This window comes from Mustela lutreola, chromosome 4 (genome assembly GCF_030435805.1).
Source record: "Mustela lutreola isolate mMusLut2 chromosome 4, mMusLut2.pri, whole genome shotgun sequence".
NCBI lineage: Eukaryota > Metazoa > Chordata > Mammalia > Carnivora > Mustelidae > Mustela > Mustela lutreola.
The window spans coordinates 75489498-75502465 of record NC_081293.1 but is presented as its reverse complement, the minus strand read 5'-3'; the positions used below and the strand labels follow the sequence as shown (position 1 = coordinate 75502465).

The following is a 12968-nucleotide window of genomic DNA, read 5'->3' as shown; positions in this document are numbered from 1 at the left end:
AGTACTTGAAAACCTTGGGCTGCTCGAATCTTTCCCAAGGAAGTTTCTACACAGTTCTACCTCAGAAAACCTGAAGATACAGATTTGAAACTCATAGGAGTCCTGTGATAAGTCACCTACCTGGAGACCAAAACACAGATCAGAAAGGCAGGAAGTTGAAGTGGGAAGAGAAGGAAAAGGGAAGACAAGAGGGCTCGGGGAGCTCCTGCTATCCCTTAGTACTGGAGGGCAGCGAGGGAAACGCTGTGCCAGCCCCGCGGCGGCAGATGCTTGCCAGGCTTTACCTACCCTTCAAGGTGGGTGGTTTCACCTCAGTTTATGCACAAAACCTGAAAGAGTATTCGAATTGCCCAGGCCTCACAACTAGTAAGGAGGGAACGGAACTGGAGCCCACTGGAACTATGCTTCTTGACCACACTACACTAGGCCCCCTCGTACACATAATCAAGTTTACAACACAAACAACGAATGCATAAACAATCAGTAATGGAATCCTGCCAATATCCTTTATCGCGGGCAGAAGAAAAGCCCATTTTATTACAAGCCTTGAGTCCTGCAAAATGAATGAAGAAGAGAAATGTCTAACAGGTGTTCGTACCAAGGTTCTTGATAGGTACGATGGTGAGGGGTTGACACATGTTTTTACAGCAAGACCCAGAACGAGAGCAAAATGGGCCAGTTTGGCCTTAAATTTGTTGAATAAACTTGTACCTTACTTGTGGTTGAACTTAGAGATGCGCTGTGGTTTAAAGAAATTCGTTCTCCATTAAGCTGGTCAACCAGTGGCCTGTCAGATGTATGCCGCGTGCTTAGCATGTCCACTTGGAATGATGGTGCTGTAGAGCTCAGAAAAGGTCACTGACCTTTTATAGCAGCGAACAGAGTTGAGGAGAAGGAAGAGAGAGTACAACAGCTTGTTGCGGGAACAAACTTAGCCCTTTTGGAAACTATAAGAAGAGAAAGGCTAGAGCACAGTGAGTGGCGTGGAAAGCAGGGGAATGTAAAATTTGGAGAAGTAGATGCGGGAACTTCTGATTCCAACCAAGGTGGAGTAGAACCACTCGAGGCCATTTCTGCTGTGGTTGTCAAAAACTGGACCAAATGCAAAGAAGCAAATACCTAAGAACTCTGAGAAGGAAACACAAGCAGACAGACCGGGAAGGAGGCTTAAGATTCGGAGAAGCATCCTATATGAGGATGATTTGCTTTTATTTTTTTCTTTCTTTTGTCTTACAGCTTTGTGGCAGGGGTCCATCCCACTTGAGGGCTGTGCAGCCATGGAGACACGAGCAGCTGAAACTCTAGGAGAAATCCACCTGTTAGCCAGAGGAAACCAGGAAAAGTGTCTCCTGTTGGCCAGAGAGTGTGGGTTAAGGGAAGGAGGAAAATCCCGAACGGGGAGAGCTGGGATGGGGGACCCTCTCATTGTGTATACGAACTTCTCCAAGTCCTGAGCTCAGTCCGGAGCGGGCGTGCTCAAGACAGACCTAAAGAACCATAGCAAAGTCTACAAAAAAATGAAAATGAGATGGGAACCACCACCAACAGAAGGTGATAGAGAATTTGTGGTCTGAGCCTGACTGTGTTGGTTACTTGCTTAAACAAACAAACAAACAAACCAGTAAATAAAATGTTTTTCAGAAAAATGTACCCAAAGGATACAACCCAGTATCCAAAATTGCTTAAGAAGGAAGAACCAGGATAATGTAACCCATTTCCAAGGGAAAAGTCCATCAAGAGATGCCAGCCACGAGGTAACCCAGATGTTGGAATTATCAGACATAAAAGCAACTATTACAATTATGCTCCATGAGGTGAAGATAAACACACTTGAACAGAAAGATAGAAGTTCTCAGCAGAGAACCAAATTATAAAAAGAACCACATGGAAATTTTATGGCCAAAGATACAATATCCGAAATTAGAAATAAAAACCACTAGATGGACAATAGAAAAATGGAAATGACGGGAAAGAATCAGCACACTTGAAAGTAAAATAATAAGTGTCCAATTTTAATGATGACCCTAAGTTCTTTAAGGTGGATGAGGCTTTGAAAAGTAAACTGTATCGGACTGTAATTAGCTACAGGGATCCTTGATAAAATATTAACCTAAGTACATTCATGTGGCTCCTTGAGTTACATATGAAGAAATTCCTGCTGTTTGTCAATTACGTTGAATAAGGAATTAGCATTATCATAGGTCCAACTGTGATGATCATGCAAATTTTCTGTGACAGTGTTTTTTTCAGGCTTAATACGTAAAAACATGTCACATATGCATTGGGGAGGGTATGTGCTTTGGTGAGTGCTGTGAAGTGTGTAAACCTGGCGATTCACAGACCTGTACCCCTGGGGATAAAAATATATGTTTATAATAAATAAAAAATAAAAAAAAAAAACAAAAAAACATGTTACATATGTTCTGCAACTTACAATGTCTGAGCTCAAGCATGCGTTGACGAAGAATGTTCCCTAATTGGGTCCATTACGTTGTGTACCTGCAGCAAAAGCAATTTCGAAACCTAAGAGAGTCATCACTAGATAATTGCCAAGCTCATCATCAGAGTCAGTGCCTGATAAATTGCTTTGCTCGCCTGCTCATGTTTACTCTTTGCTTTTTTAAAAATTTTTAATTTATTTTTAATTTTTGAAAATATTTTATTTACTTATTTGAGAGAGAGACAGTGAGCGAGAGCATGAGAGGGTAAAAGGTCAGAGGGAGAAGCAGACTCCCCATGGATCTGGGAGCCCAATGTGGGGATTCGACCCCAGGACTCTAGGATCATGACCCGAGTTGAAGACAGTTGCTTAACCAACTGAGCCACCCAGGCCCCCTCATGTTAACTCTTTGAATCAGCGTTTGTAATAGGGCCTTTTCCCAATTGTGGATGTGATTACAGAGATGTCACATGAAAATCGACCTGTCTCATAAGCCCAATACATGCTTTCCAATCTCATAACAGAAAAAAAAAAATTACAATGTTTAATGCTGCTAATACTTAGAAATCTGTTACACGACATCATTAAGGTGAGTCTGGAGGAAATGGGACTGGTATTATGTTTGGAAAAATAACTTCCTGATAAAGGAAGACAATTTCAAGGCTTTAGAATATCTCTCATCATTACATTAGTGCCATATTATTTTTAGTATATGTGCTGCCGAAGCGAGCACAGTGCCATATTATTTTTAAAAAGCAGTGTGAATTCTTGTAATAGTGATAATTCTGGATTTAAGAGTTTAACAAGTGCTACCATTTAATTCCTGTAAGATAGGAAGCACAGGGGCCCCTGGGTGGCTCAGTGGGTTAAACTCTGCCTTCAGCTCAGGTCATGATTCCAGGGTCCTAGGATCAAGTCCCACATCAGACTCTGCTCAGCAGGGAGCCTGCTTCCCCCTCTCTCTCTGCCTGCCTCTCTGCCTACTTGTGATCTCTGTCTGTCAAATAAATAAATAAAATCTTAAAATAAAAAAAGATAGGAAGCACAATTATATCCATCTTATGTGTGAGGAATCAAGGGAGGCTGACATTCGATAACTGGTCAGCACAGAAAAACTGGTAAGTAGTGGAACCAGGATTTGAGTTCCCCTCTATCTGGTTCCTGAGCCTAGACCACTAGCTACTGTGTTACATAGTTACTTCCTATAACAACCAAATGAGAATCTTTATTATTTTTTTTCTTTAAAGGGCACAGTTGTCAAGTTGAAATGAGTAGGACAGCCGGGTAAGCAGTGGTTTTCACGTGTTTTGGTCTCAGGATTCTTTCAGACTCCTAAAATTTATTGAGGACCTTGAAAAGCTTTGCGTGTGTAGGTTATTTTTACCTACAGATATTTTACCCTATTGGAAATTAAATCTGAGACATTATTACCTGAGAAATATTTACTAATTAAAAATAACAACAAACTTATTACATGTTAACATAAATAATGTTTTTAGTGAAGATAATTATGCTTTCCAAAACAAAACTTTAGCAATTAAGGGTGGCTTTTTAAAAAATTCTATATCTATTAATACTTGGCTTAATAGAAAACAGCTGGATTTTTATATATGCTTCTGCATTTCATCAGTTGTGAGATGTTGTTTTGGTTGTAGCACATGAAGAAAATATGGCCTCTGTACCAGATACTTGGTTAGAAAGGGAGAAGTTTCTTAAGAGCCTTTTTAGATGATTGTAGGTATTCTTGATACTATCAAACTCAAGTTGTACTTTTTGAAAAGTTCACTGCAGTGTGGGATTGGGACCCCTCAGTGAACCTTTTGTACTGAACCTTTTGTTTGATTTGAACCTGTTAGTATATCTTGTTCTTCTTCTTCTTTTTTTTTTTAAGATTTTATTTATTTTTTTGACAGAGACACAGAGTAAGCATGAGTGAGCACAAGCGAAGGGAGAGGCAGGCAGAGAGGGAAGAAGAAGCAGGCTCTCTGCAGAGCAGGGAGCCCAAGCAGGACTTTATGTGGGACTTGATCCCAGGACCCTGAGGTCATGACCTGAGCTGAAGGCAGATGCTTAACTGCCTGAGCGACCCAGGCACTCCTATCTTATTCTCTGAATGGTCTTTTACTCATGTATAATTCTGTAACATTATGAATGGATTATTTAGAAAATATTGGCTCACTGATTTGTGTAGTATTCCAAATATTGACACACTTCACTGTAAACATAAAAAAAAAAAAAAAACACATTTGCTAACACCACCCTGAGCTCATTAGAAAAGTCTTTAAATACTGGGAAGCTGTCAAGTTCAAAGTGGCAGATATAAGTTTCTTAAAATAGTAATGTTTACTTAAAAGCTTGAATTTTATCCCTGACGGCAAATACCGTTCGTCATTCTCCTTAAAGGGTCTCAATATCCCACTGGGGCCATCGGCCACGCTTTGAGGGTCACTGGTGAAGATCTTTGATTGGAGAGAAGTAAAGAAGAGAACATTCATCTAAAGGTCCTAACAAATTAATTTCCAGGGTGCTGAAGAAACATGAAAATGGTCTCAAAATCACTAGCCGTAATCTGTGATAAATTAGGAGAAGTGGGAGAGAGTTCAGACATGCAGGAATGAGAAAAGATTGCCTTCACTCTCCCAGGGGATGTATTCTGGCCAACTCTGATTCCCAGAAAAAGACTATATGATATCCCATAGCAGGTAGCTTCAGAACCCTACAGAATAACTCATGGGAGGTCATCTTAAGTTTTGTTTTCCTGCACAATCACCTGACAAGTGCTTCACGTGGCATACGTATACCCTGCAGTATTTGAATAACTACGAAGAGATAGTTGAAGGATAATTTGTATGGCTACTGCTTGTACAAACTGAACCAAGCTCATTTGATTAGACACCGTTTATAGAGTACCCGCCATATGCAAAATACCATGGTAGGGAAATAGCAGACGGGAGGGGCACAGAGAAAAGAATTGGCCTTGAGAAAGGAAAATACCGAGGGTATTATCCAGTATAAAATCTGTGAACGCCACCTAATGAGAGGAAGTAGCATGGCCTTACGGGAACATCATAGCATGAGGAGTTAGAATATTTGAAAATGTGCTCATCCTGGTTTCTGCCAACTCAGTGGACGCCCTTGGGCAAGTGATGTCAAGTCTTGACCGGTGTTCCGTGTCTGTAACATGAGAGGTTAAGGTCCCTGGAAGGAATGGAGTTGTGGTCTCTCAGTTTACAGAGCATCACCAAGAGGGACTTTGGAGAAGACAGTTTGCTGTCCTAGCTCTGTGCTGCCCTTTACTAAAGCCACTAGTCACATTGTGGCTATTGAGCACTTGAATTAGGACAAGTCCAAACTGAGATGTGCTCTAAGTGTAAGTGACACACCAGATTTTGAAGACTTAGTATGAAAAATAGAATGTAAAATATCTCATCGGTAGTTTTTTTTTAATAGGAATTACTGGTTAAAAAGATAAGTTTTAGATACATGGGTTTATATGAAAATATTATTAATTTCATCTATATTTTAAAAAAATATATGGTTCCTAGAGAACTTAAAATTACAGATATGGCTTAGATTAGAAATTGGACAGTGCTGTCCGAGCTAACAGTTTCCAACCAAAGAATAGTAACTTGAAGAAGAACCTAACTTTACTTTTAACTGTTCTTTCTGAGGTTTGCAGACAGAGCGTGGGTCCCAGTTTTGACCAGAGGGCCTCCCGGAAGACTCCGTTTGGTCTCTGTTGTGTTCTCAGTCTGCACTTTGAGGAATGCTAGAGCCCCACGAGCTCTCCTCCCATGATTTGTCCGCAGTAGGCGAGGGTCAGGCCCCAAAGGGACGGCTGCTATGGGACACAGGGGACTTTCTCTCCCCTTCTTAATTCAAGCAGCAGACTGTTCAGCGTGCACTGACTGAATGAAGTAATGAGCATACGAAATTTGTGTGCGTTTTTGCTTAAGGTTCAGGCTTTGGACCGGCTCAGGCCACCGGGCTGATTCTTGGTGTCACCGTTCACCAGCCCTGTGACCTGCCTCCCCCTCGCAGAGCCTCCGGCTCTTCAGTCTGAAGCAGGAGAGCTGCGTGTGCCACCATATTTTGAAGAAGCTTCCGGGTCACTCTCAGTTCAGGCCTCCCGGTGATCTGAGTCCTCGCAGTATGAGTAGGGGGAAGTGTGTGTCCGCCCTGACCCGCAGGAGTCTGCCACTGAGGGCTGGGCCATGAGCAGAGGGGCTTCTCCTCATCCAGAGCTCCCTGGCAAACCCGGCCTCCTCCTGGGTCCGGCTCTCTCCTGCTCCACAAACCTTCTCTGCCTGCGCTTTCTGTCCCTCCCACTTCCCCCGTTCTCCCTCAGCCCTACCCCGGCCTTTTCCTAAATAAATAAAGACTCTCAACTTCCTGCCCTTCTATCAACAACCCACACTCTCCCTCTTTCAATCTGCTTCCCTGTGATGCAAAAGGAAAAACCCTCTTCCTCTTGTGTAAGGCCAGCTTTTTTACTGCGCTCCTTGTCCTCCCTTTCTTGGGACCTAGGTCATGTCTTCTTGAATTATCTCTTTTTCATCTCATTTTTGACATTTTAATCTCCTTTGGGTCATTTCTTAGAGCCTATTAGATATCCTATTCTTCCCGCTCTTTTTTTTTTTTTTTTTTTTAGTAAAAGGAGAAAAAGAAAACCTTTATCTTGCATTCTACTTACATAGCACTCTCTTTATTTTGTATTTTTTTTTATTTCTTTAAATCTATTTTTTGTTGACGTAGAGTTGACACACTGTGACGTTACTTTCAAGTACACAACATAGTGATTTGACGTCTCTATACTGATGCTATGCTCACCACACGTGTCACTACCATCTGTCACCACAGAATGCTATTACAATATCAGTGGCTATATTCCCTATGCTCTGCCTCATATTCCCATGACTTACTCATTCCATGACTAGAAGCTGTGTCTCCCACCTCCCTTCACCCATTTTGCCCATTCCCCATCCCCCTTTTCTCTCTTTTTAAAAATCAAGTTAAAAAAGAAGAATCTACCCTTGTTTTGACTTCCTCATATCTCACTCACTCACATTTCTATTTCTAGTACTTACCATATTAATTGAGTTACAAAGGCACGTTCAAGAATCACCTGTAGAATAATACACCGATTTAGAACTACTCCGGACCTCACGCAATCATCAATCAAGTCAAAGGTAAGAATAGACAGATGTTCAGATATTTAGGGATTCCGAATTTTTATCACCTATGCAACCTTTCCTGGCAAGGTATGGGAGAACGTGTCCTGGGAAAATGCGGAAGTAAACCAAGAAAGAGGAAGACATGGGATCTGGGCAAGGGGAGGGAGAACAGCAAAAGGAAGTCCTAAAAATAGAACGACAGAGCAGGCCTAGAGGAAAACCAGTCCAGACTGAAACAGAAACGTCGAGTCCTCAGTGAGGCCTCAGGTCTCCAGGAGGAGTGGAACCAGTGTTTTTGGAGTGCAGGCAAAAAGTTATCAGGAGGTAGGTGACACAGATGCTGGAGAATCTTGGAAAAAGCATGTAAGAGTATTAGAGGTATACTGAAATTCAAGCAAATGCAACACAAATCTCCTGGTAACTGCTTATCTACTCTGGGTCTCAATAGATTTGTACAGCGGACATTTCATATTAACGAAACCATGTAATACGTTTTGTGTGTGTGTGTGTGTGTGTGTGTGTGTGTGTGTGTGACTGGCTTCTTTCACTTAGTGTGACGTTTGCAAGTTTCATCCATGTGATATCTCACCCCTTTCTGTGGCTGAATACTATTCCATTGTTTGGATATACCACTTTTCGTTTGCATTAGAATCTTAAACTCTCTTGTTAACAATATGTTATTGAATGAACAGGGGACCAGGTGGTGTGATCTAGTATACATTACAACACAAGTCCTTGTTGTGTTGTGAATTTGAAAAGGTCTATTTTTAACACGTTTTCTGAGAATATTTAGATATGAATTAAGGACATGTAGGGGAATCAAGAAATCATGCCAGCTGCCACAGAACTTTTGGCAAAGATGGTAACTTATGTATACATTTCTGAAGCTCTTCTCAGAATTGGAAACGGCCAAGAGACATTAGAGAAATAAAAACAAAATACCCCCAACTAATTTGTTTTGAAACCAGGGAATGATGCCAACCACATTTCAAAGAATTTCAAAATTCAAAGAATTTCTATTAAGTACAGAGCAGTGGGACCAGATGGAAGTGACAGAGAGAGAAGGAAATCCTAAAGCCCTATCAGCACCCCCTAAGTTAAAGTGATCAAAGTTGAGAATGAGGATGGGATATGTGGCTAAAATAAGAACATGACACATGGCTTACGGTAATGAAAAGCAAATTGGGGATTTTCTCTGATCCATCTTCTCAGTAACTCAGGGTTTCACATGGAGGCAGATAAGGACTTTCCCAAACAGAGTGGTATTAACGTCTACTTTCTTCTCTAGAGGATGGAGGGCTGTTTCATGTGAGCGGATGTATCAAGAGTGGTTACCAAGCCAACAGCAAACTGATGTGGAGAATTGCCTTCCTACAACAGAGAATGAAATATGGAAGTCAACCAACAAAGACAAATTAGCCCAGTGCAGTGGGACCCGGGGGCAGACTCTGGCCTCAGTTCTTTCCAGTCTTCTGTAGACTTCTTTTGGAATGGTTTTGAGAACACAAGTCAGCTCTCCAGCTGGATCTACTCATCTCTCTTTCTGTGCTTTTACCCATGGTGCCCTCATCCATTCACGTGATGTGGGACACCTTCCGTAACCCGAGGACTCCCAAATTGATATTTCTATCCAAGATTTCCCTTCAAAGTCCCAAGCTTGTCTATTTTTCAAATGGCATCACAATTGTGTCCCAAACCCGACTCCTGATTCTCACCCTTAAACCTGTTTCTCTGCTGAGAGCGTGGCATTATCCACTCCATTGCTTGAACCTAAAGCCTAGCAATTTCTTCCTCTTATTTAATGAAACCCTCTATGCCACATTTGATCCAGTTCACTTAATCCAAAATTCCAATTCCAAAAATACATCTTGAATCCTTTTGCCAATATCTGAACTACTGTGACTTCTCATTCGGATCACTGACTTTGCATCCTAACAGACTTGTTTTCCACCTTGTGCTTCCCAGGAGCAGCCACGGTAGATCTAAAGTCTCAGTCAGACCATGCACTCCTTTCCTTGAACATCTTAGTAACTTCTTATAGCATCTCCCAGGACATCCAAGCCTGGGAGTGACCTGGTTTTGTCCATCTCTTTCACTTTAGATTCTGTAGAGTGATTAGGACAGAGAAGAGCAAGAGCGTTCCCAGCCTCAGGGCATTTGCACCTGCTGTGCTTCATACCTGCCTATTTCACACCTATCCTTTCTTTATCTGGATTGCTCATTTTCATCTTCCAAGTCTCATCTTAACTGTCACTTCCCAGGAGGTCTAGCGCATCACCCAGTGAAAGGCAGACTCCTCCCCCTTTGGTATTCTCTCTTGAAGGACACCCTTCTTTTTCTTTGATAGCTTGCCCCAGTTCATACTGGATATTTGGTTTCTTGCTTGTTTATAGTCTCATTCACAGCAGGGAATGGGACTGGAAGCCACTCCTAGGATTTTTTTTTCCCTTTCACCATTTTCCTTCTGGTGCCTGACATGTGGAGATCTTCTACTAATATATTTTTCAATTAAGTGAATGACTTAAAAAATAAGCAAACATCAATAGAACAAGACAGAAATGAGATAGATTAAAAAATTCTGCCGCAGAGAGAATTAGAGGATCGCCATAGCTTTTGAAACCAGGGGATGAAAGCATTTCAGGAAAGAGGGAAATCCCAGGGAGCATTCGCTTAATGCTCTCAGGGCACTGGGAGAAATCATGAATTCTTACAGAAGAGCTAAAAGATGTTATGGTAAGACAACAAAATGGGAGAGAAAGGGAAATGCAAGGGGATGGTAGGACCGTGGCAGAAACTGCAACAGCATTGGAAGCAACAAGGAGCAATGTCGCCGCTGCAGAGAATAAGGTCAGTTCAGTGAAAGGCGAGTGTAAGGCGCTCTGAGAACACAGAGGAAAAGGACAAGGAGAACAGAGAACTGGAAGGAACATCCCGGACCTGCAACGGGTAGACAAAAAAGAAAGGTGCAACGTGGATCAATGGCGGTCCTAACAGGGAGAGAGGAAAGGGAGCAAGGCTGCTTCTGAACTCAAGAAAGGTCCAGATACGCCCGTGCATGAATTCATGACAAAATTGACAGCACCTGGAAACAGCTCGGTGACTTTCTTGAATTCAGGCTTACGGAATTACTTACTTACACTTTGCCGAGCAGAGTCCTACTTGTGATGGGAACATGAGCTTTGGGTGGGCAGGGGTCTGTGCACAGTAGGTACTCAATACATATATGCCAGTTTTAACATAAAAAGTTATATACTCGTGTAAAAATCAACAATGGGAGGAAGGATTGCAGTCTTTTTGCTGACATACACAAGCTTCAGTAAAATTACTATAATAAAATTATATGCACTGGACAACAAAATATATACTACAAACTCTACTTGTAATCTGCGAACAGAAGAATCAAAACAACAGTGGAAAGAAACCTTAGCATAATTCCTTTGAGTTTTTACCTAATCAGACAGACAAAAGTATCTGTGATTATAGATAAATTGAGTAATATAAATAATACTTAAAAATATGTAACAAATTTTATTCTTTATAAAAAAAAAGTCTTCTTTTTTTAAAGTTCCTGGAACACTAAATGACAAATCTTTAGTTAAAAATATCTCATGTGCATAATATAATTTTATTTTTAAAATTCTGCATGCATGTATACAAATATATTTTTCTGGGTAAAAATAATGCAAGATGGAGACAGCAGTAGGAAAAGTATTTTCTCTGGGTGGTGGGATTTCTTTTTTGGGGGGCATTCCAGTTTTTAAAATTATTTTTATTTAAATTCTAGTTAGTTAACATACAGTGCAGTGCTGGTTTCAGGAGTAGAATTGAGTGGTTCATCACTTACCTACCGCACCCAGTGCTCATCACAACTCGTGTCCTCCCTCAGACCCATCTGGGGGGTGATATTTCTAATTATTAAACATTTTCCTTTTACTTATATGAAATTTCTATCCTTTCTACAGTGAAGTTGTATTACTTGGATAATTAAAAAAGCAAAGAGGGGAAGCTAGCCAGCTGATACTCACATGAAATATATTAGTAAAGAGATGGTCCGTCCTAAGAGAGGGGTAGCCAGGAAGACAGAGGAGACGTGCGTACAGACAACAAAACCTTCGGTGGGGCTTGGGAAGCTTTACTAAAGTGTAAGAATTGAGAGAAATCCAAGCCAAAACGTTCTATATGGAAAAGGCTGCCAAGGGTGCTGGCGCCCATCGCAGGCAGGTTTTCCCAAGCACAGCATCCCACGAGGTAAAGAACAGAAACAGAAATAATCTCAAAGGAATATGGATATTAAAATGAATATAACCTTGGAAGGACTATGTGATTCTGCTGCTGGTTTGGGGAAGTGAAGAAGACTTCCGTCCTCTGGGAGTGGTAAGAGACAGGGCGGCATAGTAAAAAGATGATTACTTAGGTTACTAGGTTACTAGGTTACCTCAGACTAGTAACCTGATTACTGAGACATCTCTGATGCTCAGTTTTCTCATCTATAAAATAGGGATAAGGTTACTTACTTTGGATGCTTGGTATATTGAATTATCCAAAGAAAGTCTGTGAACACATGTGGATAAACATATCTGTATGCATGTATGAGTACATATATATATATATATACGTATGTACATAGTATCAGGCACAAGTGAACCTGGGGTTGGTTAGGAAAGAAATGGGGCTGGATCTTGAGGAATTAATTCAGTCTGTACATGTGGAGCACGAACCACAACAGGCAGAGGGGCACAGAGTACTTGTGTCTACCTTCACAGAACTGACACACGGCACCTTACAGGGAAGCCAAAATCTGGATCATGGATCCGCAGGCGGGAGGGAGACAGCTAACAAACCCCTCCCTCCTGCATTACGAGGGAGGCTGGGAAAAGCCAGAGGAGAAAAATAACAAACCGTCCACAGAGAATTATTCGATTTTATTCGATCAACAATGATCACAGCCTCATTTTTCTTCTCCCGATCGTCCAAGCCCATTACTGGGGAGGGCAATGCAGGCGCGGAGAATCGAGAAGGTGGGGCTGGGAAGCTGGTAAAGACCCCAAACGTTCCTGGGTTTATTTCTGCCTGCTTGTCCGGGACCAGTGTTTCACAAAAGGAGTGAGAAATGAGTAACCACATGCTGGGCAAGATGTTCCTGAGAATGTCAGGAAGCTTGTTTGTCAACCTTAATTGACAACCGATGTTTCAGGATAAAGCGTGATTCTCATAATTTAATGGGACAGCATTGCTACTTAATGCCAGAGGGGGCAAGAGCGACTATAGGGGCCAAAGCCTGTAGAAAGGAGAAATACGGACAAAATAATCCCCTTTTTGTTTTAGGAAAATGTAAAGTGGTGCCCCAGGGATTG

General features: G+C 41.5%; 2 long non-coding RNA genes across 4 annotated transcripts in view; one reads left to right on the top strand and one right to left on the bottom strand.

Moving 5' to 3' along the window:
* On the top strand, positions 1 to 10816 carry LOC131828987 (uncharacterized). 2 transcript variants are annotated; one of them, XR_009352649.1, is made up of 4 exons: positions 1 to 1551; positions 1642 to 1754; positions 6397 to 7629; positions 8903 to 10816. It is a non-coding gene; the product is annotated as an uncharacterized LOC131828987 (long non-coding RNA). The 2 variants fall into 2 exon arrangements; XR_009352648.1 differs by having other exon boundaries at positions 2 to 1754.
* LOC131828986 (uncharacterized) overlaps positions 7476 to 12968 on the bottom strand; it is a 23629-nt gene continuing 18136 nt past the window's right edge. The window contains exons 3-4 of one of the 2 annotated variants that reach the window (XR_009352647.1): positions 8781 to 8985; positions 7476 to 7565 (exon numbers count right to left, since the gene is read on the bottom strand). This is a non-coding gene — a long non-coding RNA (uncharacterized LOC131828986). Of the gene's footprint in view, positions 7566 to 8776; positions 8986 to 12968 lie in introns of those variants that run through there. The other variant, XR_009352646.1, reaches the window with a different exon arrangement.